This window comes from Sinocyclocheilus anshuiensis, unplaced genomic scaffold, assembly GCF_001515605.1.
Source record: "Sinocyclocheilus anshuiensis isolate Anshui unplaced genomic scaffold, SAMN03320099.WGS_v1.1 scaffold308, whole genome shotgun sequence".
NCBI classification, from domain to species: Eukaryota; Metazoa; Chordata; class Actinopteri; order Cypriniformes; family Cyprinidae; genus Sinocyclocheilus; species Sinocyclocheilus anshuiensis.
In genome coordinates, this window is record NW_015558619.1 from 1,936,123 (window position 1) to 1,942,707 (window position 6,585).

Consider the following 6,585-nt stretch of genomic DNA (forward strand, 5'->3'; position numbering starts at 1 on the left):
GCGTATACGTCTCTCTGCATTGCATATCTACAGCAATAAACAGCCAGTAGAAGCAACATAACTGAGAGGAGAGAACCAGTGTTTAGCTGTACATATGGGAAGCCAAATGCACTGAAAGTGGGACGAAACAGCGCGGTGTTACAGAGCTCGTGCCGCGCTGACCTGTCATTGGCGCGGACCAATGGACCGAGCCGCGCGACCGAACGAATCTCGAGCTACGAACGGCGCGAACTAATCTCACAAGTGCGGCGCTGATCAGTAAAAAAAATACTTAATGTATGCACACAAATACGGCTAAAACGCTAAGCACTATAACGACATGACATTCACAAAGGAGTCTGGAGTGATACACATTTTGAGGCGCATTACCTCGAAAAATGAAAGTAATCCACAGCGTCCTCAGCAGCTCAGATGTTGGGAGAAAATGAAGACTCTTATTTTCAGTCTTACATCCAAACACAGAGCATCCGGATTGCTTGCGAGACATTGTTGACGTTACAGCTGCTCGAGCGCGGAGAAAATGTGACGTCACACTGCATGAGAATCAAAACATCAGGCCTAGCGAGACTGACTTGGTTTAAAGGAGATTAAAAAATGAGGAGTGGGTGGATTTTTATCATTGTAGGGTGGTTGTGTTCACACACTGCCAACACACATTTATGTCCAAACACCATGTAAAAGTGGATTTTGCATAATAGGTGAGCTATAATTTCTCTGTCAGAAATATCTATTGCAAATGTTCTCCACTAGTCGGTGCAATAGTTCAATCCCATAAACTTCAGTAAGTACTGTAACACAAACTATAATGATTTTAAACTGCTCTAATGGCTCACAGACAGCAGGAGAAAAATGATGCTAAATGCAAATAATAAAATGCAACCAACCATATAATGGTGCATATTTAGGACAGCAAAAATAAAAAGAATTATCACATTTAAAAAGGAAGTAAAAAACACTTACATTTTTTTTATTGTTGATGTCAAAGGTTTTGTGTCCAAGCAAACAAATTCATCCATCACTTAGTAGAAGCTCGTGAAATTATGCAGATATATAAAGTGAAAATGTCCTGAAAAACCAACAAAACTACACAAGAATAAAGGAAATATGACTCCAACTCTTATTTATTTTATTATCATCAAGATACTATTAGTTTTTATTCATATTTTTAATCCGTTTTTTATTTTTCATTTTAATTTGAGGTAAAGTTGTAGCAATTTTGTTGTGTTTGTTTTATTTGTTGTAGTTTTTCTTTTCTTTCTTTTTTAAAAAATATGTTTATATCTTTTTATTAATTTTATCTTAGTTTTAGTTATTTTAGAACATTAAGTAAACTTCATTAAAATGAGAAATGAAACTAGCTGAAATAAAAAGTTTTTTTTATATTATTATTTTATATTGATAATATTTATTATTATTAGTATTATTATTATTATTATTTCAGTTAATATTTATTTTATTAAATATTTTTAAAATAATTTTTGGTTGCAATGAGGATAAATATGGTTGCTTTGTATTTTTAAACCAATTTTTGTCAAAAAAGGACATTAAGAATCACAGCGGATAATACTTTCGGTTCATTTGAATCAAGCTGCAAATGGAAAGTCATGTCAGGTGCATTGCATTGTGGGAATGCAATTCATTTAGACAATTACAGTTTGTAATTAGTACTGCATAATCCCATCCATTAGGCCAATTTGCACACTGTGCATAGTTTATATAGTGCATATAGTATGACTAGTATGCTATTCTTAACATAGCCATGCTGTCAGACTCATCAGGAGTATCCCATCATTCCTAATGAAGTCTAAGTACAGCCGTGATGATGTGAGCAGCAGATGACCCCTACATGAGCAGCACATCCTGGAAACGTTACCGAGATTTTCTTGGCAAAACAAGACGATCAGTGAGGAAATGCAGAAAAGTGCTCATATCCGACCGACATCATTCAAACTCTAATTTAATCCGATGTCAGAGTAATGCCACCAAAACAGGAACATGTAGGCCACAGTGTCATATATACAATGTGAATCTGAACAGCACTGCGCTCCATTCAAGCAGCATATTAAAGTTATAGATTGCTACAAAGTCTACAATCTATCGCGAGGAGCAAACACTGTGATCTCTGGCTCAATGGTTTTATAACGGCAGTAAGACAGCTGATGTGGGTTTAGTTTAGATATGGAGCAGATGTATTTTAACGCTATTGGGATTGACACACACTGGTATGATTGATTGATATGTCAATGTGACATCAGTTATTCCCATAACTGGCTCTTCTTACATCAAAACCTGGTAGAAAACCACCGCGCAAAAACATGCACTGCTCTCCAAAGAAAACAGGGTCAATTCAGCGTCAAATCAAACACATTTGAGAAAATTCCCCAGCTAAAATGTTTGATTTTGTTCATATTTTTCCTGAAGAAAGACAAACATAAAAGCCATATTAAATGCAAAGGATGAATATTTACGGAGTAACCCATTATTTTGTATAGGAGGTCAAAATGAGATTTGGAGCCAAATTACAAGGGGGTAAAATTTACTTTGGAAAAATGACAGCATTATCATATTATTTTTAGACAGAGATCGGTATGTATATTAGTAAAATCTGTTGACTTCAGCAATATTCGTTGCATTATATTTCAATGCTGACAGTTCAAAAACGAGAAAAAAGTATTTTTTGAGTTTTTTTTCCAAAGTTTGCATGACTGTAACTTAGGCCTAAAACGGTATGGATATTTATCGACGGTACACCTTCTTCGATAACGATATACAAAATTTTCGATATAGTGCACGATATAGGCACGTGCTATGAGTGACACAGACAGCACACACAAACACGAACATGAGTGCTGTGCCTGCCTGTGATGAGGAGATTGTGAATAATAATAATAAAAAAAACAAGTATATTAGTCGAATTTAAAATAAACATTTGCATTTTAATGCAAAAATAGTACAATCCAATGTTAGGAGTGGGTCAGGGAGTGTCATCAGTGGAGCGCAAGACGCGGTGATGATGATTTAAGTGACGTTGTAGTTTAATGTTTTGTTAGTCTAGCCCACGAGACGCGCCGCTGTTGCGTTATTCATTCAAAATATTAGAGAAATATAGTAGCTCAATGCGGAGAAGATCTTGAATGGGTTAAAACCAAAACTAAGCCATTTACACAGAACGCATATTCAGCGCATTTTCTAGGCGGAAAAATATGACTGCTGCACTCACGCGTCACACAAGAGATGTGTAGAACGCCATGCAAAGTTAAAACAGTTTAAACTTTTAGAAAACACGTCACGAATTTGTGGAGGTTTATTCCCTTTCACTGCGTCTCATATGTTTTTAAAGGCAATCTGTGTGATCGGTGCTTCGGCTCTTTGGATTAAGCAATGCATAAATACCTGGTGCTGTTTTGTTCATAATTGTTTATGCAATTTACGAAATTATATTTTATTTATATGAGTTAATTTAGATGTAATGCACGTTTTTTCATAGTTTTTTCATGCGCCCTCCTGTGGCCTCGGGAAACAAGCCAAAAGTTTAACCTATTTAACCTGCATATAAACATTAGAAATTAGATATTTGTTTAATTTTTATTTTGTGTTTGACTGTTAAAACCAAAAAAAATTGTTGTTTGTCTCAATAAATTGAGTTAATTTAAAAATACAGTGGTTAAATGCAAAACATTTTTTCTATTGCTCTTTGTTTTAAAAAAAGGTTATAAAAAATGTCAATAATTATCGTCGTAATTATCGTCAAACATTATATCGTTGATACAATTTTTAGCTATATCGCCCAGCCCTACTGTAACTCAAGGAGTCACTTTACTCAGTAAATATGCATCAATGGCATTTACTATTTTGGTTTTCTTGTTTAATTATGTATTTCTTTCACCACAAATAATATAAATATCAGAATCACAGAATGACCCTTTTTTTTAATAATGTTTTTGTTTCTTCTGCTCAACAAGGCTGCACATATTTGATAGAAAATACAGTAGAAATTTTGAAACATTTTTACAATTCACAATGACAGTATTCTATTGTAATATATAGTAAAATGTAATTTATTTCTGTGATGCGCAGCTGAATTTTCAGCATCATTACTCCAGTCTTCAGTGTCACATGATCTTCAGAAATCATTCTAATATGCTGATTTGCTGCTCAAGAAACATTTCTGATTATTATCAGTGTTGAAAACAGTATTTTATTTTCATATTTTATACAAATGTCTTCACTGTCACTTTTGATCTATTTAACGCATCCTTACTGAATAAAATTAATTTCTTTAAATAAAAGTCATACTGATCCTAAACTTTTAAACAGTGTTATATATGTAGATTTGGGAAGGAAGTATATCTGAAGATGATGAGAAACGCTTTCCCGATTATGTCTGATTAATAAGTGATGAACGCCACTCACTACGTCAAACTGAATCAAACTCTTTTAAAATGCAGGCCGGATATGAAGTTTTGAAACTCAAGTATACAAACAAAGAAAAATAGCAGTGTTCTGGGAAAACAAATCTGGACCAGAATGTCTCATCTAGATGTCATTTATCAAACTGTTGCCATTTATTCTGCTCCTCTCAGGAGCTGAGGAACCATTTCAGCAAATAAGACAAAGCACAAGTTCAAATGTCACACAAACGGCCCTTTTCACTCCGATCAGACCCAATCATATCTGAGTCACTCGCTGACCGTCTGTGATATGGAGCTCGATGAGCGTTTACTGGATCATTTGTTCAGTGTAAAAGGAGGGTGAGACATGACAAATCACAAAACAGCTAAACACGCCTGAAAACCCTCTTTTTTTGTATTAATTTTATGTGCATTTGTTTCTTCACTCTAATACGTTAATAAAGGTCAATAAACATCCATTACTAAAGAGACACACTAATGTAAACATCAAGAGTCTGTCTATATTTTGTCTAAATGCTATTACTGTACATAATAGTCATTTTACAGACTAAAAGATGAAAAATATGGATCCCTTTGTTATAATCAGTAATTATTCATATACGCTGATGATCTTATTTCAATAATTGCTGAAAATAATTATATAATTATAAATATAGTTAACAAAAATATTATTATTATTTATTTATAATTAAGGTGTTCATAATATTGTATTATAAATTAAATTGGACAAATATTTGTGAAAAATAAATGACATTTTTGAAATATAAATTATTAGATTAAATTTAATCTATTTACATGGATTCCTTGGAAATTGGTCAGTAATCCATATGCTATTTAAATTTATCTTATTTTAAAATATGTTTAAATTATAAATATATTAAAATATATTTAACAAAAATATATAGATAATTTTAATGTTTTTTTTTGTATTTTTTAAATTAAGATGAATATATAGTGTTTTCATAATATTGCATTATATATTCAATTAATTTCACCCCCCAAAAATAATTAATTGTGAAATATAAATGATACATTATTTGAAATATAAATTATATATTTTTGCATTGCGTTATAGTTTTGCATTGTTTCGCATTATTTTCATAATATATTAACAAAAATATTATATAGATTTTTATTTAAGATTAATGTATAATATTTTCATAACTTAAATAAGATTAATATCACCCCATAAATAACATGGAAAATAAAATACATTTGGAATAGAAATTATAAAATGGTTTTGTCATTATTATAGGTGTGTTTTGCATTGTGACATTATTTTCATTTAATTCATTTTCATTTATATGGATCATATAGAAACTATAAGCATCAGTTATTTCAAATTGGTGTCGTATTTTCTAGGTTCTTTAAAGCACCATAACTATGAACTGTGATGACTCTAGATGAAGAGCTTTAAATAGCATCATTAGAAGCTTGTTAATTAGTGGCTAATTTCCATCTCTGGTTTTACTGTGACAGTCATGCAGAGATCTGGTTTGAGGGTCGTTAAGAAGCAGCCGCAGGAAATGAGGTCCTGAGGGGGTCGTTACAAACTCACAGACCACCATCACTGCAGAAACCCAGAACAGCTCACATGATCATCACACAGAGCTAAATATGACAGAGACTTGGCAACCACACAGAACACCCTATAGCAACACACTACAAACATATGGAACAGCATAGCAACACACTACAAACATATGGAACAGCATAGCAACACACTACAAACATATGGAACAGCATAGCAACACACTACAAACATATGGAACAGCATAGCAACACACTACAAACATATGGAACAGCATAGCAACACACTACAAACATATGGAACAGCATAGCAACACACTACAAACATATGGAACAGCATAGCAACACACTACAAACATATGGAACAGCATAGCAACACACTACAAACATATGGAACAGCATAGCAACACTACAAACATATGCAACACCATAGCAACACACTACAAACATATGGAACAGCATAGCAACACTACAAACATATGCAACACCATAGCAACACACTACAAACATATGGAACAGCATCAAATATATGCAACACCATAGCAACACACTACAAATATACGCAACACATTACAAACATATGGAACAGCATAGCAAAACACTACAAACATACGCAACACCATAGCAACACATTACAAACATA